Genomic DNA, 27,953 nt, shown 5'->3' on the forward strand with positions numbered 1-27,953 from the left:
CCCCGAAGAGGTTGAGGAAGAAGAGGAACCCGAGGAGGAAGAAGAAATGGGGGACGAAGAAGAAGAAGAACCAGAGGAGGAAGTCATCAACTCTCCTTACATCGCCAGGGTGCCTGCGAACCGTTTTGGCTACAACGGGCCCGAACCCCGTTGGGTAATAGTGATCGAGCGATGGAGCCGTCAGCAACGACAACGATCACCATTTGGCGATCAATGATGTTACTACGACCTCAGCCATGGGGACCGGCTGACAGAGCACTTCCGGTCATGACTCAACAGATAACTAACATCGATGATCGCGGTAGAGCGACGACAGACCGAATTCGGGAGCTGAGTGCCAATATAGAAGCTACTACTACCCGCACCAGAGACCTAGAGAGAGACTCCTACTTCAGGGACCAAATCATCAAGGACCTTCTCGCCGCTCGAGCAGAAGCAAGGGAGTATCAAGAAAAATACTTGGCACTCGAGGAAAGAGTGATTGCGGCCGAGCGACGATTGGCCGAACTCCAGGGCGCATCGACCTCGTCCCAAGCACCACCAGGGACTGATCATCGTGAGTAGAACTCATGCTACTCGCACGTCCTTGTAGAGTAGGTTTATGAGTATACGTTGGTGCTACTATTTTTGCATATAAGCTAACCCTGCGATTAAGTGATTACACTACTCAAGGGGCTATGTTATGCCAAAATTTTCCATTACATTGATGTAGACCTGCTTAAAGGTCATATTCTCCTAAACAATATGTATCAAATTATATCAATGAAATTGGCATGTATTTTATTTCATTGCGAGTTTATGATAAATCTCATAGCATGGCAGTGCAAACAATTTGATTTCGGTGTTTCTGAGATTCTTAATGTACACCTCCTGGTTAGTTGTAATTGTGAGACGATCGACTTAGAAATGGTGAGTCCGCCTTAGGTCCTGTTCCTTGTTTGGTTGTGGGCCTAGGATAGACTCATTAAGTTCAACGGCCTATCGGACCATAATCACAATTAACTGGTGTGCATCGAGTGATCATAGGAAATGACCAGGCATGACCAAAGATTACAGAATTACAATTGGGTCACTACTAAATTCGGGGAGTTCGAGCGCAAGAACTTTCTTCATAAATCATTTTTGAATGTTTTAAGTCGGGTCATATAACAAATAATCAAATTCAATAAACTTCGACTTACAATTGAAGACTTACTGATTTTTCGTCTTTATAACTTTTGACAGAACTATGCCGCCAAGGAAAAGACCCAGACCTTCCGGCAGCACAGCACCACCTCCTCCGCCGCCACCTACACAGTTTGATTCAGTGATGTTCCAGGCTGCAGTAACAGCAGTCGTGGCGGCCACAATGTCGCAAATAGGTACAAACGGTGCTGGTGGTTCTGGATCTGGTGCTACGCACTCTAACCACGGGGACAGTACGAGACGGACAAAAGAGTGTTCTTACTAAGACTTCACGAATGGCAAACCTGATTTTTTTAATGGAAGCGGGGGAGTGGTCACACTAATGCAATGGTTCGAGAGGACAGAAGCAGTTTTTGAAATCTGTGCTTGTCCCGAAACGAGCAAAGTCAAGTATGCGGCATTCACTTTCACCGGTAAAGCTCTCACTTGGTGGAATGGCCGAGTTAAGTCACTTACTCCTGCGGTGGCTAACTCTATCAGCTGGGAGGACTTGAAAGCTTTGATGCTAAAGGAGTATTGCACGAGGGGCGAAGTGCAAAAACTTGAAGAAGAACTCTGGAACCTCAAGATGTCGGGCACAAACCTTGAAACTTATACTACCCGATTCAATGACCTCGCACTCCTCTGCCCATCAATGGTCACTCCAGAAGAGAAGAAGGTGGAACGATACCTCTGGGGGCTATCATCCCAGATTCAAGATAGTGTGCTCACCTCGAAACCCACTACTTTTGACAGTGCCAAGGAATTGACACAACAACTTATCGATCATAGAGCCAGCCACAGTACTGTTACTACCACCCATGATCAAGCTAAGGGGGGAGCAATAAAAGAAAATTCTGGAACAACAAAAAGAAGCAGTCGGTGCCAGACTCCGCCAAAAAGCAACAGACAGTTGCTGTCCGTGCTGCCACTACTCCTGCCACTCCAGCACCACAGAGGCAATATGCTGGAAACCTTCCCAAGTGCAACAAGTGTAATTTCCACCACACCGGTGCTTGTCGGGAAATGTACTACAAAAATTGCAACAAGAAGGGGCATACCGCTCGCTTCTGTAGGGCGCCAGCCCAACCAATCACTCAAGTCGCCAATACGGGGGCAAGTCAAGCCTGTTACGGCTGCGGGGAGACAGGACACTTCAAAAGAAAGTGCCCAAAGGCACAAACCCCTAATGCTGGTGGCGTAGGGAGAGTCCTGGCTATAGGACATGGAGAAGCAATCAAGGACCCCACGGTGGTTACTGGTACGTTTCTTCTCCATAACTCATATGCATGCATACTCTTCAATAGTGGAGCGGAGAGGAGTTTTGTGAGCCATCAATTTAAACAATTACTTAAACACGATCCCCAATTACTAAAAGACACATACGTCGGAGAAATGGCAAACGGAAAGGCAGAGCGCACTAGCGATATATACTCATGGTGTACCCTCATTCTAGACAATCATTCATTTAAAATCGACCTAATGCCGGTAACAATAAAAAGTTTCGACATAATCATCAGAATGGATTGGTTAAGTTCTCATCGTGCTGAAATTCTGTGTTACGAAAGGGTCGTTCGCCTCAATCTGCCAAGTGGCGAAACCCTTCTTGTCTATGGCGATAAACCCAGTGCAAACTGGCAAATCATCTCTTGCGTCAAGGCTCAAAAGTATCTCCGAAAGGAATACCACGCCTTCTTAGCCCACGTAGTAGATAAGAAACAAGAGACGAAGGATATCAAAGATATTCCAGAGGTGTGCAACTTTCCCGACGAATTACCAGAAGACCTTCCAGGCGTACCCTTCGCACGGCAAGTCGAATTCCGAATCGACTTGGTCCCCGGAGCTACCCCAGTAGACAAAGCTCCATACCGCCTAGCGCCGACAGAAATGCAGGAATTGTCCAGTCAATTGAACGAGCTGTTAAGTAAAGGGTTCATCAGGCCGAGCTTTTCACCTTGGGGAGCACCAGTCCTATTTGTGAATAAGAAGGACAGATCTTTTCGCATGTGCATCGACTACCGTGAGTTAAATAAGCTTACCATCAAAAACCGATACCCTCTACCCCGAATCGACGACCTCTTCGACCAACTTCAAGGAGCAAGCTACTTTTCAAAAATCGATATGAGGTCGGGCTACCATCAACTACGAGTTCAAGAAGAAGATATCCACAACACAGCCTTCAGAACTCGCTATGGGCACTACGAGTTTGTAGTGATGCCCTTCGGGTTAACAAACGCACCTGCAGTATTCATGGACCTGATGAATCGAGTGTGTCGACCCTACTTAGACAAGTTCGTGATCGTATTCATTGACGACATTTTGGTCTACTCACGAAGAAAGGAAGAGCACCGCCAACACCTGCGACAAGTGTTAGAGACATTGAGAGCTGAGAAGCTTTATGCTAAATTCTCTAAGTGCGAATTCTGGATCCGAGAAGTGGATTTCCTTGGTCATGTGGTCAGTGAGAGAGGGATACATGTGGACCCCTACAAAATCAAGGCAATCAAGAACTGGTCAGCACCTACAACACCAACGGAAATCCGACAATTCTTGGGGCTTGTTGGATACTACCGAAGATTCATCCAAAACTTCTCCAAGATCGCTAAACCGCTCACCACCTTGACTCAAAAAGGTGTGATGTTTAAATGGGAAGATAAACAAGAAGCTGCCTTCCAAACGTTAAAACAAGCGCTGTGCAGCGCACCAATCCTGTCTCTGCCAGAAGGAACCGAAGACTTTGTAGTCTACTGCGACGCATCAAACCAGGGGCTTGGGTGTGTATTAATGCAGCGAGGAAAGGTCATTGCCTACGCGTCGAGGCAACTGAAAACGCACGAGGTCAACTACGCCACGCATGACCTCGAATTGGGAGCAGTAGTGTTCGCCCTAAAGATCTGGAGGCACTACCTTTACGGAACAAAGTGTACTGTCTTTACCGATCACAAGAGCCTTCAGCACATTCTCAACCAAAAGGAGCTCAACATGAGGCAAAGACGATGGGTAGAACTACTGAACGATTACGAGTGTGAGATTCGTTATCAACCAAGTAAGGCAAACGTAGTAGCAGATGCCTTAAGTCGAAAGGAATACTCGGGACGCCGAGTAAAGTCATTAACGATGACAATCCATTCACACCTGTCCACACAAATCAAAGAGGCTCAACTGGAGGCCTTGCAACTGGAAAATGTGACGGGTGAGGCATTAAGAGGAATGAATAAAAACCTAGAAGTCAAAGACGACGGAGTTCGTTACCTCATGAACCGAATCTGGACACCGAAGTTCGGTGGTTTCCGAGATGTCATCATGAACGAAGCACACAAGACTCGATACTCCATCCATCCAGGTTCAGATAAGATGTATCTGGATCTCAAGAAGTTATACTGGTGGCCAAACATGAAAGCCGAAATTGCTACCTATGTAGGCAAGTGTTTGACTTGCGCCAAGGTCAAAGTAGAATATCAGAAACCCTCAGGACTACTACAACAGCCTGATATACCTGTGTGGAAGTGGGAACGGATAACCATGGACTTCATAACCAAACTACCCAAGACCACGGGCGGGCTTGATACCATATGGGTAATCGTAGACAGATTGACCAAATCAGCGCACTTTCTGCCGATAAAAGAAACCGACAAGATGGAGAAACTGACTAGGACGTACATCAAAGAGATTGTACGACTGCATGGCGTGCCAAAATCCATTATCTCAGACAGGGATAGTCGATTTACCTTGCGATTCTGGCAATCACTTCAGAAGTCCTTGGGAACTAGGCTGGACATGAGTACAACCTATCACCCACAAACCGATGGGCAAAGTGAGAGGACCATTCAGACGCTAGAAGACATGCTTAGAGCGTGTGTGATAGACTTTGGTAAAGCTTGAGATACCCATTTACCACTTGTCGAATTCTCGTACAATAACAGTTATCACACTAGCATCAAGGTTGCACCATTTGAAGCCCTCTATGGCCGCAAGTGCAGGTCACTTCTGTGCTGGGCTGAAGTGGGTGACACGCAACTAGCTAAGGGACAAGTCCCTAATAGCACCCTCACTAGCCCGGGGATAATAAGATAAACTACAGAGAAGATTGTTCAAATCCGAGAACGATTAAAAGCTTCTAGAGACAGACAGAAAAGTTACGCGGATAACAGACGAAAGCCATTGGAATTCCAGGTTGGGGATCGTGTGCTATTAAAGGTCTCACCCTGGAAAGGTTTAATACGTTTCGGCAAGCGAGGAAAGCTGAACCCTAGATACATCGGACCATTCGAAATCCTTGCCAGGATTGGCCCGGTAGCATATAAACTACGATTGCCACAGGAACTTAATAACGTACATCCTACCTTCCACGTATCGAACTTAAAGAAATGTCTATCCGACGAGACCCTCGTGATACCACTCGACGAAATTGAAATCAACGACAGTCTCCACTTCGTGGAGGAACCGGTAGAAATCATGGATCGAGAGATCAAAAGAACAAAGCAAAGTCGTATTCCCATTGTGAAGGTCCGCTGGAACGCTAAACGAGGACCCGAATTCACCTGGGAACGCGAGGATCAGATGAAACAAAAATATCCACGTCTCTTCCCAAATTCTTGAAGTCCCAGTCAAAAAGCTAAATTTCGGGACGAAATTCCTTCTAACGGGGGAATGATGTGACAACCGTCAAATTCTGGTCTAGTCAAAGTCAAATAAAGTCAACAATTCAAACCGGTCAACTCTACTAACTCTTGTATACTAGGGTTCACTTTATGTAATTACTGTACAACTCACTATTTTAATAAGAAATCATCACTTGAAAAGTTTGTATTTTTAGATTTCTTGAACCCTAATCGGGGTAAGTGAGGTAGCAAAGCGATAAAACACTATTACATACCCTTCGGAGGTGTGTAAGACTCTTAAACATGGCTAAACGGGGTTTGCGGACCTTGCGTTTCAAAGCCAAACACTCAAAAAGGCCACAAAAGAAGTCTCTCCCAATCTCTTTCACTCCATCTCTCTCAGCCTTAAATCTCTCCCAAATCTCTCTAAGTATGCCAAATCTCTCCAAGTATGTCAAATCTCTCCCAAATCTCTCTAAGTATGCCAAATCTCTCCAAGTATGTCAAATCTCTCCCAAATCTCTCTAAGTATGCCAAATCTCTCCAAGTATGTCAAATCTCTCCCAAATCTCTCCAATTATGTCAAATCTCTCCCAAATCTCTCTAAGTATGCCAAATCTCTCCAAGTATGTCAAATCTCTCCCAAATCTCTCTCAAAATCTCTCTCAACTTTTTATAATCACTCGGGGCATCCCGACCCTCGAATTTGACGAAAACAGCTCGAAAACGGAAGTCTACGCGAAAAACAGCCTTAAGGAGCCGAACCTTCTTAGGAACCGAACCTTCTTAGGAGCCGAAACCTTGCATCAGAACCGAAACCCTCTCAGCCGAAATGGACCGAGGGCTCGGTCTATTTCGGTCCCCTGACCATTCCGAACCGAGACCTGACCTTCGGCTCTCCCCTTCCCACATTCGGTCCGAGAGGCGACCCTGCGCAGCCGAATCCTACTCTCGGTTCCTCTTCTACTTTCGGTTCTAAGGGCTAGGACCGAACCTCCGGCCCTGAACTTCGGAAATTGGCAGTTTTTGCCCGGTTTCCAATATTTTTAGCGTTTTGAACCCGTTTTTCGAGATTTTAACATGGGATTTTCACCCAAACTCGTATTTTAACATAATAAACCCTAAATATTCATATTTAATTATATTTTTAAGAAAATCCTTACTTAGGAATAAAAATCTAATGGGTATGGCTTAGAGGTGGAGTGTTGACCATGCCCACTCCATGAACCACCCTTGTCCTTCCACCATATCTAGTCATTCCATAGTACTTTTCCCACCATTTTTCAGCCACACACTTGGTCAAGAGCTGGAAAGCCCTCCCCTCTCCTCACATTTCCCTCATTCCCCTCATTTTCCACCAAAGAACAAACTTCATTCTCTCTCACTTTCTCTCTCTAAATTTCGAGATTCAATGCTATTCTCCAGACTTTTCTTCTACTTTTGGTAAGTATTATCATCCTCCATATGATTATTTCACTCCTTTCTACTCCAATCATAGGTTGCTTACACAAACTTCATCATATTTGTGTTAGTTCTTCGAATCTTCAAGCAACCTTCTAAGTGTTCTTGAGTTGAACACTACCTTTCTTCAACATCCACCCACTGAAATCACACAAGGTGAGTTCATACCCCTATCTTTTCATGTTTTTCTTAAGTTTTAAGGGGGGGGGGGGGGGGGGGAATACAAGTTAAAACACCAAGAACACCACTAAACTTACCCAACAGCTTTCATCAGAAAAGTTTAACTCGATTCATGGACTGTTTTGGTCAACTTAAACATTTTAGTTTTCAAAACTGTATTAGGTGATAATAGTTCAGGTTCATAAATTTAAAATGACTATTTGCACATCACCATATGATTTTTCTACAATTTATGGTGATTTTTACAAAACTGCCTATCATTTCAAGAACAAATCCGGACCAGTCTGTGAATATGAGCTTTTTCACACAAGTGGGAAGTCACTAAAAATCATAATAAAATTTATGAACAAACTAGACACATTTTCCAAACTCTCAGAATTTACAGATTCTGATTTGGACTCTTGATGATTTTTCTATAAATCTTCTAAGAACAGGAATAGAAATGTTAACACTAGAAAAATGTTATCTATTCATTCATACCTTGTAACTTGTTGAGCAAGGTGTGTATCATTATGTGCATATATGTGTTATATTATATGTCATTTTGTCTTGGTAAATAGACATACAGAAAACAAATGGATTTTTACCTTCACAAAGATGGTAATTTATTTAAAATAAACAAAGTTTATTTCCATTGCATTCAAACATTTTGATAGACTATTGTAAGCATAGTTTATGTTCACTACTACTACTATCATTTGATAAACTATAATAAGTATAGTTTATGATGCACTACACAACAAGTTCATTACGAAAGGTTTCATTTACACAAAAAGGGTTTTCATTCACTTCACGTAAATCCGTTAATGACTAAATTGTGAGACATTCGCTTCATGTTACTTTTCAAGTAATGCACTATAAGTCCTGTATTGTAACCAGAGTGTCTTTAAGGGAGAGCGTGATAGTTGTGTATAGATCTATATTGGGATTGACACCCCACACCTTGCTGCTAGCTACAGTAGGACCTCGAGGTCTACGGGTGACAAATGTCATATCAGTTCCGACGCCTGAAGAACGTCGTTTCAGGCCATCTAAGTCATAGTATGGTTATAATAACTCACATAAAGTATTAACAACTCATAGGAATTACGCGAATTTCATTAAATCAAACGAGTTTATGTCAATTTAAACTTGCATTGTTTTACTATAAGTATGGAAATTACTTGTACATTTTGGTCTTTGGATTTAAGGCTGCAATTCACACTCTAAGGAAAATATTGGATTTTTCTGGACAAACATTACTTTTACAAAGGAAAAGGTTTTCATCACTGCATTTAAAAGCTTATGAACTCACCAACTTAATTGTTGACACTCTTTCAAACTACTTGTATTCTCAGGGAATAAATAAACAGGTAAACAAGCGCTTTTGAGGATGGGACGTTAAGGCGTCAAACATTTCATTTTTGTCAACATAATGTAATTGATTTGGAAACATATAAACATATACTATGATGTAACTTTTTCAATTATATTTATGTTGGTTGTGTTTACTTTGATCACTATTAAAATTGTTGTTATGATACTATACATGAAGTCCTCCACCCCCGGACGTTTCCGCCATCCTTGGTTTGGGGGTGTGACATGCTCTCAGGGGTGTAGGGTGACTGGTAGGGCGGAAATGGGGGCATAAATTCCCTTATATAGGCTCCAACCCCGGGAAATTAGGGTTTCTTTGCTCAGTACCTACTCAGCGAGTCCGTCCTATGACTCGTCAAGTCCACTCATTAAATCCATGCGAGCCACTCGACTCGACTCGGCAAGTTGGACCCTCAACTCGTCGAGTCTCTCCATAAATCTCAAAATTAAAATTCACAATAATATACCTGAAAATCTGGATGTTACAATTCTCCCCCTCTTGAATTTGATTTCGCCCTCGAAATCGCCCCTCAACAACATATAGATCGAACCTAATAACCCGAAAAGCACCACTGAAAGGATCTCATACCACTCAGATATCTTTCCCCATGGACACCTGAATCCAAACAGGAACTTCCAAACCCGGAATAAGACAGACCTTTCTGCTGCTACGGTACCCTTTCTGACTCTCCAGACTCTGAAAATTCTAGTGGCCTGTCTCACTGCCAGACCGCCCTCTCAAGATATTACCATGTTATTCGCTCCTCGAATGATAGACCCCAATAACTCATTGCCCCTATGATTCTTTCGTTGCGACTGATAAAACAAGTCAATGCCCAAAAATTGGCCACCGAACACTTATACCAGATATATTAGACGATTCTGATCCCACTCCAGGGAATGAAAGGATCACATCTCACCAGGGAGCTCACCAACTGCAATCAAAACCCATCTGAATAGTGAACTCTCAACACCCTGTCCTCAGATACAAGAAAATGGTCATGCTTGCTCAGAAGTGTCCGCTGACATCTAACATTCATAAGCCCCAAGTCCCTTCTCAAATATCCCTTTCAACACTGAGTACCAGGTCAACCCCCGACCCCACAGTTGCACCTCCAAAGGTTACCCATTACATACCCCAAAACGTCTCACTGACTCCCTTCTCACACTAACTATCTCGGCCCGGTGTGACACACAAGTCACGAAGTTCGCTTTACCCCAAGCGGATACCACAACCCCAGCTGAAATCGTCTCACCCTCGACCTCTGTCGTCTACTACTCATTAGCTCCATACGTCTCGCGGTCCTTTCCATACAAATGAACTGAGCCACCCAGGTCTAAGACATCAGATGACACACAATACCCCTCAAAATGGAACCCGCCTCTAAGTTTGGAATCTCATTTCGCCTTCTCAATACACCACTAGAGCCAACTCAAAACTCGAGAGTCTGGCCTGACGCAAAATTGGAACCACTCATTTCCAATCTGATACTCGACCCGTACCCGCGATTCGTGAATGTATGCACACACCATCTCTCCAATTCTTTCCGCTTACGATAATCCCTCCTCAACCCGGGATACAACAATCCTCGACCGACACAGAGACCCCAGCCTCGCCCCTGGTCCGACAACCTGGTTCCAGAAGACTCAAGTGGCCAGGCTACCCAAGTCTAAGAACTCTTCTGCATCCCACTCTGACTAGCGAATACTACAGCTCCCCGTAGATTCACAACGCTTCTCTCTTGCTCGCTGGCTGGTGAAAGCTACGGTTCCCTCGCAGTTCCACAATACTCTCTCGCTGACCAGTGAAAACTACGGCCCCCCGTAGTTTCACAACGCTCTCCCTCTGACCAGTGAAAGCTACGGCTCCCCGCAGTTTCACAAAATGTGTTAGAAATTATAAAAAACAACATTCAAAGATATATTATGTTGTAGTTTCTTCTCTGGTTTCCATTTTTGTTGTATCCGATAAAAAATAACGCTATGACAAAAAATAATGTTTTTTTTTTGTAACTTCTCAAAAATTAAGAATTTTTTATTTTTTTATTTTTATATTAACAAAACCATTATCCACAACAATATCATAAAACCATGGTGAAATCAGAGTATATAAAATAACATCCAAGTATAATCAGACTATCAGAGTCATCTAAAATGCGGAATAACGTGGTGTGTGCACTGTAATCATCCCGAGCTCTTTTCATTCAAATCAGAAGTACCTGAAACATAAACTGAAAACCGTAAGCACAAAGCGTAGCGAGTTCCCCTAAATATGATATACCATACATATCAAACATATAATGGGCCGCACCCGACATCTGGTCTCTCCCGACATCGAGCCCCGCCCGAACAGATCTGTCAGTCATCAAGCCCCGCCCAGTATACATACAAACATATAAACACATGCAAAAATTAAAAAGATAAATAACATACAATATAATCATCAGGCCTCGTCCGATAAACATATCAGAAAACATACATGCAGAGTCACACAAATAACTAGCATCCTAATCATAATAGACCATGCGCCGACATTGGTGCCTTCGACCCATTAAACACAGTGAGGAAACTCACATCAGGATGCTGAATCTCTCTGATAAAAGCTCGGGCTGCTGATCTGGGAAATCTCGTGTTAACATCATCAATAATACCCAATTAATAATTGGGTCTTAATCCAAAATCAAGAATCTAGGTTACTTGTCCAACATCCAGGGTAGAAGACCATTTTACCATTTTTCCTACTTGGCCCAAAACAAGGCCCAACCAATTAGCACCCCAAAGGCCCAAAATGGCCCAATCTAAGAAATACCAAAGTCCAGAAATTATCCATAGGAGTTAAGGGGCCAAGCCCAAACGAAACATAACCCAAAGACCCAAGCCCACAACTCCTTCGACCCACAATCTATCATACGCTCGACGTACCAGCCTCTTATACCATGCGTACGCGATCAATTCGGAAACGGGTTCGTAGCCAGTATGCTCAGTGTACCCAGGAGTACGCCTCGCGTACTAGCCCGGTCCCAAACCTTTAGCTAAATGACTTAATTACTTCAGAACTTATCATCCAATCCACAAAATATCATCATATTAAGGTCCTAACCCATAAAGTCGAAGGCTTTAAGCCTTTACATGTCTAAAAACACCCCAAGGCCCAATTCTAGCATCTTAGCTCCATAAAGTGAAACATAAACTTTGTATGGTTGCACAAAACCCATCAAGGTGACATTTTTATGTATTAGACCATTCCCATTGGCAACCAAATGCCTGGTTGGTTGCCATAATTGAATTAGAAAAAATAAAAAAATTCGTAATAACCAACTACGAGGTTGCTCCACCAAACCTCAGTTGCCATTTTCATTTCTTTTATTTATTTATTTATTTGTTATAACTCTTTTGCACTTTAAACATTATTTTGTAATTAATATAATTTAATTTTTATTAAAAAAATAAGAAACACACTAAAATACATATAAAGAGTTATATATATATATATATATATATATATATATATATATATATATATATTTACGTATTCAAAAATATATGTATAATTTCATAAAAAATTAATAATAATATTAATAATAATAATAATAATAAATAAAAACAATAACAATAGTAATAATAATAATAATAATCATAATAATAAATAATAATAATAATAATAATAATAATAAATAACCTGCGTGCTATATTATAAGTACAATGTTTCAGGTGACATTTCAAGCAAAGCCATTTAGTTTAGTGGTAAACCTGCTGATTTCGTAGGGAAGAGGCTTGGGTTCGAAACCCCCCAACTTTAATTTTCGTATAACCGAACATTTCGTGTAAAATTGGGGGCTTTTATGACTAAAACCGCATAGAATAATTGAACCCAATCGTAAGTCACATTTTCTTGCAGTCCTACATGTTCTAAAATCTCATTGGGTTAGAACGAAAACCACGACATGAAAGTCACGGTTGCTGCATTTGGTAGCGTTGGCAGAGAAAATAGTATAAACGAGGTCAAATGTGGATGATGTCATCACCGAGACCGTCAAACTTTGTGTAAACTGTAACGGTGGGTGATTGCGTTAGAACCAACACCATTTTCACATAGATATACTCGACATGGTAGATCTTGCGAAGACTACATCACACAATTTAGCATAATGCAAACTTTATCAACATAAGCAACTAATGTAACCACCGATTTAACATGTCCTCTTGAAAGTTCATTAATACTCCAAACTAACAAAGTATCCATATTAATAACTGATTCCATCGTTAGAAAGTAAAGGATGTTGATTATACAAGTATCACGCGATGGTTTGCACTCCGATGGTGGAGCTGTTGGTCGGCGACGTAACTTCCATGGCTTTGTATAAACAGAGAGTGAAGGAAGGTGGGTCTATTTTATATTATTTGTTTGTTTGGTTTTTTTTTTCTTAATTTGTAAATAATTGTAATATTTGATCACAGTTGCCATGTTTTGCTAAATAATTTACAAACGGCTAGAGTTTGGTAATTAATTTTTCAAAACACTATTGTCAAGATAAAAACTCCATCCATGTTAACATATAATGGGAAATTGTCAGAAAAGTCCTAATATTTTTAGGAAAGTTACACTTTAGTCAAAAGATTTTTTTTTGAACATTAAAGTCCCGATTATTTCATTTTGGCTCAAGTTTACAAAAAAGTCCTTTTTTTCTTTTAACAGGAAAAGACATATTATCGTGTTTTTACAAAAAATCGGGACTTTAATGTTCAAAAAAATAATCTTGGGACTCAAGTGTAACTTTTCTAAAAATATTGGGAATTTTCTGACAATTTCCCTACTTTTTACAGCTTACTCACTATAATAGTATAATATACAGTATATAATTAATTGAGGGGCTGGTGGATAGTAAACCCTAATTCCCGATTTTGGATATTTTACACCGACGGATTAACTACTGTTCGTCTGATTGATGGGTAAGTTTCTTCATTAACCTCCATCTTTTTTATTCTTTGAAAGTCGTGTGGGAAAGAGATTTTGTTTGAATTCTGTTGTTTAGGATTTATTTTGTTCATTCCAATCGGAACATAAACTCTGTTTTTGGGTAGTCGTTGTCAATCATTACGTATCCACTGAAAATCAGAAATCAGGACACCGATTTCCATGCGATTTATTACAACGCATTCTAAAGGTACTTGAATAGTTGTTAAATTTGAAAGGCAGCAAGTAGAATCTATATTATGTGGTCATGTATGTTTCAAGTTAGGTTTTGCCAGGTGAAGCAATTGAGATGATAGACCAAAATTGGACAGAAAGAAACTGTTCCAAGTTAGGTTTCGTGGCATGAATGACACTTTTTCACATGCACGTATCATTTAATTCCCATAGCTTCGGTTTCGCTAAAGATTTCCCTTCGATCATCCATGATACTCTTTTAAACCAACCATTATGTTGTTAAAGACGCTTGAATTATTATCTATTAGGGTTACAAAATGTAATATGTTATTCACATTTTCTTAAAAAATGCTTATAATCATTAAATCATAAGTATTGTCAACGAGACAGTTTCTTTCTCATGAGCTATGCTACCACACCCAAAAGCTTCATTGATAATAAGAAGCGTATTAGAAAGGTCAAGTTGCTCCATGTTTCTTATTGGATTCCATTTTATATTTGATATAACTTGGAGCCTTTTTTTTCTGAATCTAATAACAGAGAGAATTAAAAGGAGGGATGTCAGTTGTGGTGAGGAAGATAGGATCAGTCACTTGCCAGAACACTTGAAATACTCGATTTTAGAGCGGCTCCCGATTGAAGAGGCTGTAAGGACAAGCATTATATCAAAAAAGTGGAGGTACAGATGGACCACAATGAGGGTGCTGGTTTTTGATCCGCAGTTCTCTAAAAAGTTTGCAAAAAATGGAGCTTTTGGTCGTAATGGGGTTATAAGGATCATAAACAAAGTTTGTGAGTGTAAACCAGACTTGGTGTGAACCTGACATCAGTAGCTGCACCTCTATCTATGTTGACAATAAGAACTCAAATGGCAACTTCGTATGTTCACATAATGAACACAATAAATGGTAGCAGTAGTAATTGTAGGCTTGTTTAAGTATAAATAGAGGCTCTAACCTCAGTTGTAAGACACCACAAACAGAGAGTGTAGTGTGTAATACTTAGAGTGAGTATTAGAGGGTTGTTTCTTTTTCTTGTAATATTGAGCGTGTAAGCTCTTCTCTTTTGTTCTAGTTCTGAATAAAAGTGTGTTTCAACCCCAACAAGTGGTATCAGAGCTTGGTTAAGCTCCGGGGGAAGCATTCTTTGTTTTTTGGTCGAAATGTTTTTGTCTCAAAAACAATTTCGGAGTACACCGTTGGAAAGGTCTCGTTCTGAGGATTCCGAAAATATATTTTTTTGAATTTTTTGACCACCGGAAGGCCTCCAAATCACCGGTCAAAGTTGGTCAAATCTGCCGGAAAAGTCGCCGGAAAAACCAGGGTTCGCCGGAGAAGACGACACTGTAGCAGGTGCTGTAGCAGCACTGTAGCAGTGACATCAGCAGTGACGTCAGCAGCTGACCAAAGTTCTGGAAATTGCAGTTTAGCCCCTGTTCTTCCGGAAAGTGCAATTTGGCCCCTGTTTTTCAGAAAAATTGCAATTTTGGTCCTGTTTTTCAGAAAAATTTCAATTTAGCCCCAATTTTACTTCTGTAAAAGTTCTGTTTGCCCCCTGAACTTCTGAAAAGTTCATATTGGTCCCCGTACTTCAAAAAAAAAATTATATATATTCTTACTCGTGTATGCCCAAGTATATGCCAAGAATGACTACACCAACCTCGTCATCTTCTCAAGCCGGAGTTGAAAGTTTTCAAAGGACCGGGAAAGACGGTAGCGTTACGTTACACTATCCAATGCTCACGAAGATGAACTACGCGGTGTGGGCCATAAAAATGCGAGTGAATTTACAAGCACAAGGAGTATGGGATGTAATTAAAAATGCAGAAACGGACGAACGTAAAGATCGGATGGCTCTTGCGGCTATTTATCAAGCAATTCCAGAGGACGTACTTCTAATGTTAGCTGAGAAGGACACATCTAAAGAAGCATGGGAAACGCTCAAGATGATGCACATGGGAGCCGATCGGGTCAAGGAGGCTAAAGCTCAAACCTTGAGAAGTGACTTCGAGGTGATCCGGATGAAAGACAGTGAATTGGTAGATGATTTTTCCATGAGATTGAATACTATCGTAACCGGTATTCGATCTCTAGGTGAAAAGATTGAAGAAATTACGGTTGTGAAGAAGTTTTTGCGAGCCGTACCGATACGATTTATACAAATCGTAACATCGATCGAGCAATTCGGAGATTTGAAGAATATGACGGTGGAAGAAGTTGTGGGTCGTCTTAAGACCCATGAAGAGAGACTTCGAAGCTATGGAGAAAAAGAAGAAGGACCTTCTCTATTGCTTACACATGCCGAGTGGGCATCTCGTTCGAAGCAAACTGGCGAGAGAAACTCGTCAAACACTTCAAGAGGACGAGGAGGACATGGTAACCGAGGCCGGGGACGAGGCCGAGGTCCTGGACGTAGCCAAGGAGGTGGTCGCGAGTACAATACAAATCGGAATGACCATAATCCTTCTCGAAAGGATAAAAGTAAAATCAAATGCTTTACTTGTGAACAATTTGGTCATTATGTTTCGGAGTGTCCAAACAAGAATCGAGGTGAGGAGGCAAACCTCACTCAAGCCAACGAAGAAGAGCCTATTTTAATGATGGCAACCTCACAAGAATATGCACACAAAAAAGTGTCTCTAAGAGAGAAGATTTGTGTTAATCTTCTTGCATCGGGAGAAAGTCGAGTCGAGTCTGAGGTATGGTATCTCGACAACGGTGCTAGCAATCACATGACTGGAGACCGCTCAAAGTTTCGCGAACTAGATGAGCACATTACGGGCCATGTGAAATTTGGGGATGGTTCGACCGTCGCTATTTTGGGAAAAGGGTCGATTTTATTCGATAGCAAAAATGGCGACCAAAGACTCCTTAATGAGGTATATTTCATTCCAAGTCTAGAAAACAATATTATTAGTCTTGGACAAATGACGGAGGAAGGGAGTCGGGTTATAATGGATGGGTCGGATCTGACATTGTTTGACAGAAACAAAACTCTACTTTTGAGAGTTAAACGATCCCCAAACCGGTTATATAAAACTCCTTTAAGGACCGGTAGACCGACTTGTCTTTTAGCAACAAAAGACGAACCAGCTTGGATATGGCATTCTATGCTCGGTCATGTTAACTTTCTCGCCTTAAAGAAGTTGTCCGAAAAGAATATGGCAATCGGAGTCCCAAAGATTGAGCACCCAAACCAAGTATGTGAAGGGTGCGTTCTTTCCAAACAAACCCGAATTCCTTTCCCGGATCATGCAGTTTTTCGGGCTCAAAAACCTCTACAACTTGTTCATGCGGACTTATGTGGTCCGATCACACCTACGTCTGTTGGAGGGAGTAAATATTTTCTCCTTTTAGTAGACGATTTTAGCCGGTGGATGTGGGTTTACATGCTATCGGAGAAGTCTCAAGCCTTGAGCACTTTCAAACGGTTCAAGTTGATGGTTGAAAAGAATTCGGGTTATAAAATAAAGACACTTCGAACGGACCGAGGGGGAGAGTTCACTTCAAAAGAATTCTCATTATTTTGTGAAGAAAATGGTATTCAAAGGCATCTTACGACACCATATTCGCCTCAACAGAACGGAGTTGTAGAAAGGCGAAATCGGACCGTTATGGACATGACAAGAAGTCTGCTCAAAGGTAGAAATGTTCCGGGAGAGTTTTGGGGAGAAGCGGTTAGACATGCAGTTTATCTTCTCAACCGCCTGCCAACAAAAGTACTTCCCGACAAGACGCCTTATGAAACGTGGTTTGGCAAAAAGCCCAACCTTGAACATCTACAAGTTTTTGGTTGTGTTGCTTTTGCTAAACTTGTAGGTGGTCACTTGAAGAAGCTTGATGATCGAAGTAAGAAGATGGTGTATTTAGGTGTGGAAGATGGAACTAAAGGCAACCGTTTGTTTGATCCGCAAGACCGAAAGTTGCGAGTTAGTCGCGATGTTGTTTTTGACGAAAAAGAAGAATGGAATTGGTACAAAAACAAAGAAGAAGAGATGGTGACTCCTAAGACCTTTAACATAATTGAACCACAACCCCAAATACACCTCGAAACACCTCAAAATGACCCCGAAATCAATCTGGAACAACCAAACAGTCCAGGAATCGATGCTATCCAAGTTGGACAACCATATGCTGAATTTGACGAGCCTGAACCAGCTCCACATACTCCTATCTCAGCCCCATTTTCTTCAACCTCGCCCCATATGGAAAGCCCTTCTAGTGAGATTGGGCCAAGGGGATTGCGTCCGTTAACCGATATTTATTCTGAAACCGAAAATGTGTTCCTTGAACCCGGAGAATTGTTGATGATTGCAGCGGATCAACCCTTGAATTTTAAAGAGGCGGTAACCTCTAAGGCATGGCAGGAGGCTATGTAAACAGAGTTGGATGCAATCGAGAAGAACAAGACATGGCAACTTACCGATTTGCCATCCGGACACAAAGCAATCAGTTTGAAATGGGTGTTTAAAGTGAAGAAAGACAACTTGGGAAAAGTGGTGAAGCATAAAGCTCGACTTGTAGCAAAAGGATTTGTACAAAAGGAAGGAGTCGACTTTGATGAAGTTTTTGCACCGGTAGCACGACTTGACACCGTAAGGCTCATTCTTGCCTTAGCAGCTCAACATGGGTGGGTTGTCCACCATCTCGATGTCAAATCGGCTTTTCTCAATTGAGATCTCAAAGAGGAGATTTATGTCACCCAACCAGAAGGATATGTTGATAAAGCAAACAGTCACAAGGTGTTCAAGCTTTATAAAGCTCTTTATGGTCTACGGCAAGCTCCTCGAGCTTGGAACATTCGTTTGGATAAAAGCTTAAAAAGGCTTGGTTTTACAAAAAGTTCACAAGACCCAGCTGTTTACAAAAGGAACTCAAAAGACAAAATTCTTATTGTTGGTGTCTATGTTGATGACTTGATCATTACCGGGTCGAACACTAATGATGTTGTCGAATTCAAAGAACAAATGAAGAAAGAATTCGAAATGAGTGACTTGGGATTACTTTCTTACTACCTTGGAATCGAAGTTTCGCAAAAGAAGTGGGGAATATCTTTGCGACAAACGGCTTATGAAAAGAAGATTTTAGAGCAATTTGGGTTGCTGGATTGCAATCGGACAACGTCACCAATGGAACCTAAGTTGAAGGTTAAGAAGGATGAAGATGGTGAAAAAGTTGATCCAACTGAATATAGGCGAGTGGTAGGTTGTTTGAGGTACTTGACTCACACTCGACCAGACCTGTCATTTTTGGTTGGAATTGCAAGTCGTTTCATGGAGGAACCAACCACTTTGCATTTCCAAGTTGTGAAACACATCTTGCGATACGTAAAAGGAACTGTTGATTATGGAATCAACTATGGAAGAGGTCGTGAAATTGAAGATTTGGTTGGTTTTACCGATAGTGATCTTGGAGGTGACCCTGTTGATAGCAAGAGCACAAGTGGAATGATTTTCTATCTGGGAAGGAATGCGATAACTTGGCAATCCCAAAAGCAAAAGACTGTTGCTTTGTCCACGTGTGAAGCCGAGTTCATGGCAGCTACAACAGCAGCATGTCAAGCCATTTGGCTTGCTAATCTCGTGAAGGAGCTCACGGGACATCATATTATGCCTATCACCTTATATGTCGATAACAAGTCAGCAATCGCATTGATGAAAAATCCTATGTTTCATGGTCGAAGCAAACACATTGACATTCGTTATCACTTCATACGAGAATGTGTTGAACGTGGGCAAATTATAGTGGAATATGTCAACTCGAAGGATCAACGGGCGGACATCTTTACAAAGGCTTTAGCATACGTGAAACATAGTGAAATGCGAAACATGATCGGCATGACGAATCTCTAGCCAAGTTCGGTTTAAGGGGGAGAATGTGAGTGTAAACCAGACTTGGTGTGAACCTGACATCAGTAGCTGCACCTCTATCTATGTTGACAATAAGAACTCAAATGGCAACTTCGTATGTTCACATAATGAACACAATAAATGGTAGCAGTAGTAATTGTAGGCTTGTTTAAGTATAAATAGAGGCTCTAACCTCAGTTGTAAGACACCACAAACAGAGAGTGTAGTGTGTAATACTTAGAGTGAGTATTAGAGGGTTGTTTCTTTTTCTTGTAATATTGAGCGTGTAAGCTCTTCTCTTTTGTTCTAGTTCTGAATAAAAGTGTGTTTCAACCCCAACAAAGTTTTGATCCTTCATAAGGGCTCTATCTTTAAATTTCATCTCCATATACCAAATATAATTCTTGATAGCTTCGAAGAAGTCGACCAATGGATCCTACTCTTATCAAGAAGAGGTGTCAGGGAACTCATTCTTGCTAATTCAAATCGTAGTTATGAACTTCCTTCTTGTGTGTTTTCTTGTCTAGAATTGAGAAGTTTGAAAATGGCAAACGGTTTCTTCAATCTACCACATGCGTTTGAAGGATTTCTCAACCTTGAAGAACTTCTTCTGCATCGTTTTGATTTTGGGGGTAGATTGTGTGGAACTAAGATCAACCTACCACGGCTTAAGACGTTGGCCCTTATTACATGCACAAATGTTTACAATTTCAACATTAAGGCTACAAAACTGCAGGATTTGATGGTCATCGATTGTCCTGATGCCATGTTGCTTAGGTTATTGGACAGTCCATGCCTTTTTAAGGCTATGATTGCTTTCCAGAAACCCATACAAGATTTTGTTCGAGTTGAAAAAATCACTTTGGCCACATTAATGTTGAATAACTTGCCCAGTGTTAGACAATTTTGTATCGACAGTCATTTTCTTAAGGTAAACTTTTTATGCTCTTTCTTAAGAGGTCCTACATTTCTCGTCTATTGTAATTCTCATGTTTATTGGGTGATTTAAACACTAACTTTCATCTCACAGTTTTTTATCGCCGAAAAAATTCCAAAGTTGCTTCCACATGCAATTTATAGTTTAAAGTGTCTGCGGTTGTCCCATTATCAACTTGCTGATTTGCATCAACTTCACGGTGCTCTTTGTTTGCTTCGGAACTCACCAAATCTTGAAACCTTGAGTTTATTCATGACAATGGTAAATTAAAGAAAGAATTATAAAACTACAACTTTTTGGGTTATATTATACAAGAATTAGATGCTAAATTGTGGTTGCATTTTGTGTATTTTTTAGGTTCCTCGAGTTGATGTGGGTCCAGCTTCAAATCATTTGGAATCCCCAAATTGTTTGGATTGTACATTGAACCGATTGCAAACCGTAGAGATAACATATTTAGATGGATCAAAACCGGAACAGCTATTTATAAAGCTTCTTCTTGCTCATTCCCCTTCTCTTGACAAGTTGACCATTACACCAAGTGAGCAAACTGATGCTCAAAAAAGATTTGACATTGCTACAGATGTAATGCAGTTCCCTCGAGCCTCACCAAAAGCAAAGATATTCTACTTGAATCCCAAGCCATAATCATGTACGTATGAATGTTCAACCACATTGCAATTTTTTGGGGGTGGCATTACTGATAGAAGTATCGATTATGATGGACTCTTTTGCATTTACATTAACAAAATATGTACAAATTGCCCTTTTTTGTATTTATTTTTAAAGCACATGATCAAGTACAATTTAAAAGTAGATGAACAACAATTCAACATTGATTTATGAAAATGTAGACAGATACCTACAACCGAAATCAATTCTTCCATGGAAGTTTTTGTGTCCGCTACTGCACTAGGGTCTAGCGTTCAACGATATGATCGTGCAGGTCGTAATGGTAGTATGATTAAGATTATGATTAACTTTAGTAACACAAATCTACCATAATTTAGAAATACTAGTAATGTCTTACAGTTGTTCACGATGAATTTCATATTTTGAAAACAATTCATAAATATATTTTCTTATACTGTCTAAAAATTCTTTTTTTTTTCAATGTACAACACTAAACACGCTAAACAATTATTCATAAATTGATCAAAAATGATAACACGATAAAGAATTTATTTCCTATTTCTTAAAAAAATTAACATCATATTTGTTTAGTTTGGTTTACAAAAACATTAATTTGTATTTGTAAACCGAAGTAAATAGATAACCGAACTATAAAGAACATTGTATTCAAATAATAAAAATATATTGCAAGTATTATATACAAAAAATAAAAATATATAGTATTAAAAAAAGTGATGTTGTCCTTGTAGATAAACAATGAAGAAAAAAGAACTACATAGGATAGGACATGTTTTTTAGACAAAACTACATAAATGGTTTCTATGATTTATCAAAGCTCATAACTTCAGTCTCTCTTAAATGTTGTTTTGATGAATATGGTCAATGGTTTCTAAACTTTGCATTGTTGGTTTCTAAAACTTGTATTGTTGAATATGTCATTCTATTCTTTTTAACTTACTTTAATGAAAAATAAATTAAACTAAAATATGTTTTCATACCCCTTCTCTCTTCGTAGAACACACCAAACCTCTCTCTCTCTCTCTCTCTCTCTCTCTCTCTCTATCTCTCTCCAATTAAAATAAAAATATATTGTTGAATATGTCATTCTATGCCTTTTGTTCATCATAAAAAAATAAGTCAAAAACTAAAGAGAATTAATCTTTGTGTTCAGTCGTTTCTAATGTAATTCTCAATTAAACTCGCAACATTTCAAATTAAAAGTAATATAACATTGTTAAGATACGATTGATAGAACTTGGTGTCTCGTTTTTGTTGTATTTAACATAATCAAAACCAATTGCATGAAATTGTTATCAAAATTGAGCATAAGTATCAAAGGGTAATGTATACCTTGGTGGGATTTTGGGACTAAATTCTTCAGAGTATCAACTTTGTCATTCAATTGATGTCTTTTGTGCTTTTCGGTAGCAAAATGTTTAGTGTATTTAACATATCTTCCATTTCCAACGATTCCATTAATCTCTCCAATGAACTTTAGAATCCTATCTCTTTCATGATAAAATTGATGAAGGTCTCCTCTCACATCTTCTCTCTTTATATCCATATCCCCAAAAATCGACCCACCGCAAGTCAAGTTTACCCCTTTGCAGATAATGAAGCAATTCTTTGAAGAATAGAGGTGTGGAGGGAGGTTTAATGGAAGTAATGTATCATACAAGTTTTAATCCATGTGGGTCGAGTTTGAGAAGGAGATTGTTGAGTTTGAGCATCCGGGTAACTGGAAAAGGCATGTTTATGAAAATAACATAAAGCCACAAGCAATTTCAATATGCCTTAGTTATCTTAAAGAAATTTAGAGATTTCAAATAGATTTAGACTGTTACCTTCAATTCTATAAAAGTGGGTTAATTCACAGTCCTTGCATATGTGCAATGTAAGAAACCAATGAAATTGGGCCATCTCCGACCACCATTGCCTGGTGATGCACCCTCGTTGTGGTCGTCTTCTTTGGTCCTACAACCGGCTAAACAGGAGCCACTTTGGCTCATACTTCATCTCGTTACTCACACACACACACTCACTCTCTCTCTCTCTCTCTCTCTCTCTCTCTCTCTCTCCATCTAGCTCACTTTCTCTTTATCTCGTACCTCATTCCACGATCGAACACAAGATACATCAACGTACATCGCAACCTATAAGTTTTCTGTCTCTCCTTTCCCTTGTTTTCTTCTTCGATACGTAGATATAGCATACCTTCGGTTAAAAGATTATGTGAGGAAATGAGGGAGAGAGGGTATGGGGGTACGAGTAAGGAGAGGTGGGGTAGGTATTTTTATTTTATTTTTTAGGAGAAAATTAATTAAGGAAAAAAGATAAAATAAATTAAAAGGTTAAAAATGTCATTTTATGTGGTTCATAGACCATCAATAAAAGTTTTAGGAACCACATTATAAACGAGAGGGGCCATTTTTATAATTTTTTTTATGACCATGGTTCAGTAATCATCATAGTCTTTATAGGCTAATAGTCTTTGACTTTTGGTCTTATAGATATATAAACACACTAACACACAACACAATAAAATTGAAATGAGAAAGAATTTAACCTCAAAGTAAAGGAGTTGTACCCAAGTTCATAGCCCATGTGTCAGTGATCTTCAACTTTTTAGATTCTTTAAAGGGATAATGACTTAAAAGGGTAATATATTTTTCGATTTGTACACATTTGGTCACTGAGTTTTTTTTTTCGTGCACATTTACCCCTTTAACTTGTTAAACTGTATACATTCGGTCCTTATAACCGCCTACTCCAGGTTAGCCGGTAAAAATAACTTAACAGGGTAATATATTTCTCACTTTGTACACATTACTCCTTAATATTTTTGTACACATTTAGTACTTATGAATGATTTCTTAAGGTTTTTCTCATGACATCTAACGTGGGACAATCATTAATGAGGCGCTTGGGGCTTTTGATGTTTATGTCCATCGTGATCTCGACTACTTGGTTGCTTAGATCATGTGTTCTGAACTCCATAACTTCTTCATACGATCTCACTTTTTAACAATCTTTATATCCATGCATTCTTATTTTAGTCTACTACAACTTTCGTTTAGATTACTCCCGTTAAAAGGTAATATATTTTTACTTACGATCTTTATATCTATACGTTTTTTATGAATGCATGTATGGATGTTTTTTTTATAAAATCGTAAGTAAAATATATTACATTTTAACGAGAGTAATCTTAATGAAAGTTGTAGTAGACTCAAAAAACGAACACGTAGATATAAAAATCGTGAAAATCTGATATCGTATGAAGAAGTTAAGACGTTCAGAACACAAGACCTAAGCTAAACCACAAGACCTACGCAACCAAGTAGTCGAGATCGCGATGGACATAAGCATCAACAGCCCCAAACACCTCATTAATGATTGTCCCACGTAAGATGTCATGAAAAAACCTAAATAAATCATTCATAAGTACTGAATGAGTACAAAAACCAAAAAGACTGATTTTGGTACAAAAAAGTATTAAGGACTAAATGTGTACAAAAATAATAAGGTCTAAATATGTACAAAATGAGAAATATATTACAGTATTAAGTCATTTTTCCCGACTAACCTGGAGTAACCGGTCATAACGACTGAATATGTACAATTTAACAAGTTGAAGGGGTAAATTTGAACAAAAAAAATAACTTAGTGACCAAATGTGTAAAAATTAAAAAATATATTACCCTTTTAAGTTATTATCTCTTCTTTAAAGTACACACAAAGTCCAATACACGATATTTAGGTTTTTTTGAGGGCACCTACCTTTTATGTAATTGAGATGTTAAGGGCACCATAATTTTTAAAAAGACTCATCCGGTTATTTCATTTTACTATGTATATAAATTATTAGATCATTAGGGGCATGCGCCCCCACTCCCTTCTCCATAAATCCACTCGTGACTGGTGTGCTTACGGGTTTATAGTCTTTCACTTTGAACTTTTGTAAAAAATTCTCTACATACTTCTTTTGTTACACAAATAACCCATTTTTTCTTTGATTTACTTCAATTCCAAGAAAGTATGCCATTTGTCCAATATTTGTCATCTCAAGCTCCATAGTAATCACTTGTTTCCGGTGAAGATCATGACATATACATACAAGAACACCATCATAATATTTCCGCTTTGATTTCCTTTTTTATATAGTACATGTTCTTCTGGACATTTCACAAAACCATTCTTTTAGTAGTGCTCATCTATTTTTGTGTTCCATGCTCTCAAAGCTTGCTTTAACCCATATTAGACCTTTAATCAATAAAGTTTATCTTCTTGACATGTTTGAACATAATCTTGAAGTTTCTCAATATAGACTTCCTCTTCAAGATATCCATTTAAGAATAATGAGTTCACGTCCATCCAACAAGTTTTCCACTGATTTTGTGTTATAATTATTGTCAAAAGTCTGATAGTATCAACTCTTTCCACTGGAACAAATAGTTCATCATAACCAATTTCATGTCTCTATTTGTAGCCTTTTACAACTAACCTTCCTTTGTAGTTTACCACTTTTCCTTTCTAATTGGTCTTTGTCTTTTAGAACCGATTGAGACCAATTGTTTTTTTTTGTCCTTTTGGAAGAGTTGTAAGCTCCCATGTGTCATTCCTTTTTATCGAACTATTTTCTTCATCTATAGACTTACTCAACTTGGTTTCCTCTTTAGTTTCTCCATATGTTACAACATTCAACCATCACTCATAACAATGAACAATAAAATAGAGTAACAATTGGGTTTGTTTCATCATAGGCATCATCTAGACTTCTCATTTTTGGTGGTGCTCCCCCATAAATGTCGCTACATCTACTACTTTGTGATGTCGATGGTGCTGATGTAGGAGTTGTTGGATTAGGACTTCTAGAGGAGTATGATGACCACTTTCATCATATGGTGTGTTGAAATTATCATTATCATCTTCAAAGGAGCCTTTGGTCGTAATGAGTTTATGAGGATCATAAACTTAGTCTTGACCCTTCAAAGGACCTATCTTGAAATTTCATCTCCATATACCAAACATGTTTCTTAATAGCTTACAAGGTGATTAATGCATGCAATTACTATCAAGAAAAAGTGTCATAGAACTCGTTCTTACTAATTCGAATCAACCACTACAAATTAAACGACATTTAGTGGCATACGTTTTTAATGGCATATTATTTTTTTTATGCCACTATATCATGTTTTTAGTGGTATATTTTATATGTCACTATAGAATTAACGAATTTAGTGGCATTTAACAAATTATGTCACTAACATTCATATTTATTAGTGGCAATATAATAAAAAAAATGCCCTTAAAAATATAGATTTTGTTGCATACAGTTAATTATTTACCAATAAAGATTTATTGTAATATTAAAAATTGTTCTTTACTAAAAGAAATATGAATTCTTTTTCCTATTAAAGAACATGTGCTCAATTTTGAGATTCGCAACCTAATCCTCAAACTGCCACATTACTTGAAATTCCCTCTATGAAATCTCGTTTCCCCTTCTCCTCACAACCCTAAATCGGTCAAACCATGCCCTAACTTCATCGCCGCTGCACGATCATGCCGACTTTGTTCAATTCGTCGTCACCACACCATCACCCCGTCGTCGTCCAGCTCGTCGCCGCCACACCATTACGCCTCTATCATCATAGTCGTCATCCCCTACGCCTCCGCCAATGCGGTATATTTGATCCACATCGACATCACTTTCTTAACAGGTATTTGACATTATAATCCTCTTGTATACCTAGTTAAGTTTTAATCTTATGCTCCTAGCTTTCCTTTCCTACTCTTAATGCATTTTATTGAACCTGATTCAAGCTTATATCATGGTTATTTATTGTGGCTTAATTGAATAGAATTTAGCTATTTTTTAGCTTAGTTGAATACGGTTCAGCCCTTGTACATTGATTGTCATGGAGATTTCTTAAACAATGTTCAACTCTTTCTAGCTTAATTGAATACGGTTTTTGTTGTTTGGATGTAAAGTAGAAATCCATCACTTCATGTTGACTTTGGTACAGTTTCATATGATCTAATTGGCTTAATAATTAAGCTTTTTTTTGCACTTAATCAGTAAAACTACATGAACAATTAACTAGAACCTCATCATTATAACTTATTGTAAACCACAACACAAGATGATATGCCATTCACAGCATATATGTATAATCAGAATATTGAATTTATATGTATATGTATGACTTTATGTATGTATCAGGAGATATTGGTGTGTCCTTTTTACACAAAGATTGTCTATTTCTTAAGATATAGAGAGATATGACATCAATATGATAGATGGAAACAGTTGTATACAAATCATGATTTATGGTGCATAAAATATTGACATGGTTTGAAGAAATAAATCACACATACTGTCATATCCAATCTGTCCAAACATGCAACTCTAATTTTCTCTATTTTTTAAACATTTTCTTTTTTTACCTGTGACCATTTGATTTGTTAAGTATTTCATACGGACAACTGTACATTTGTTGACTTAATCTTGAAAACAACCTTATAAAATAAACCAAAAATATAGACTTAATGTGTTAAGACATTAACTTTGACCTATTGTTCATTGTTCATTTTTCCTTTTTTCCCAACTCATCTCACGAT

General features: G+C 39.0%; 1 pseudogene; it reads left to right on the plus strand.

Moving 5' to 3' along the window:
- The first annotated feature begins 1,228 nt into the window (after positions 1-1,228).
- Positions 1,229-21,344, plus strand: LOC145122357 (F-box/FBD/LRR-repeat protein At1g13570-like; annotated as a pseudogene).
- The last annotated feature ends 6,609 nt before the right edge of the window (positions 21,345-27,953 follow it).

The sequence above is a fragment of the Lactuca virosa genome, chromosome 1 (assembly GCF_052849685.1).
Source record: "Lactuca virosa cultivar CGN04683 chromosome 1, Lactuca_virosa_CGN04683_v6, whole genome shotgun sequence".
NCBI classification, from domain to species: Eukaryota; Viridiplantae; Streptophyta; class Magnoliopsida; order Asterales; family Asteraceae; genus Lactuca; species Lactuca virosa.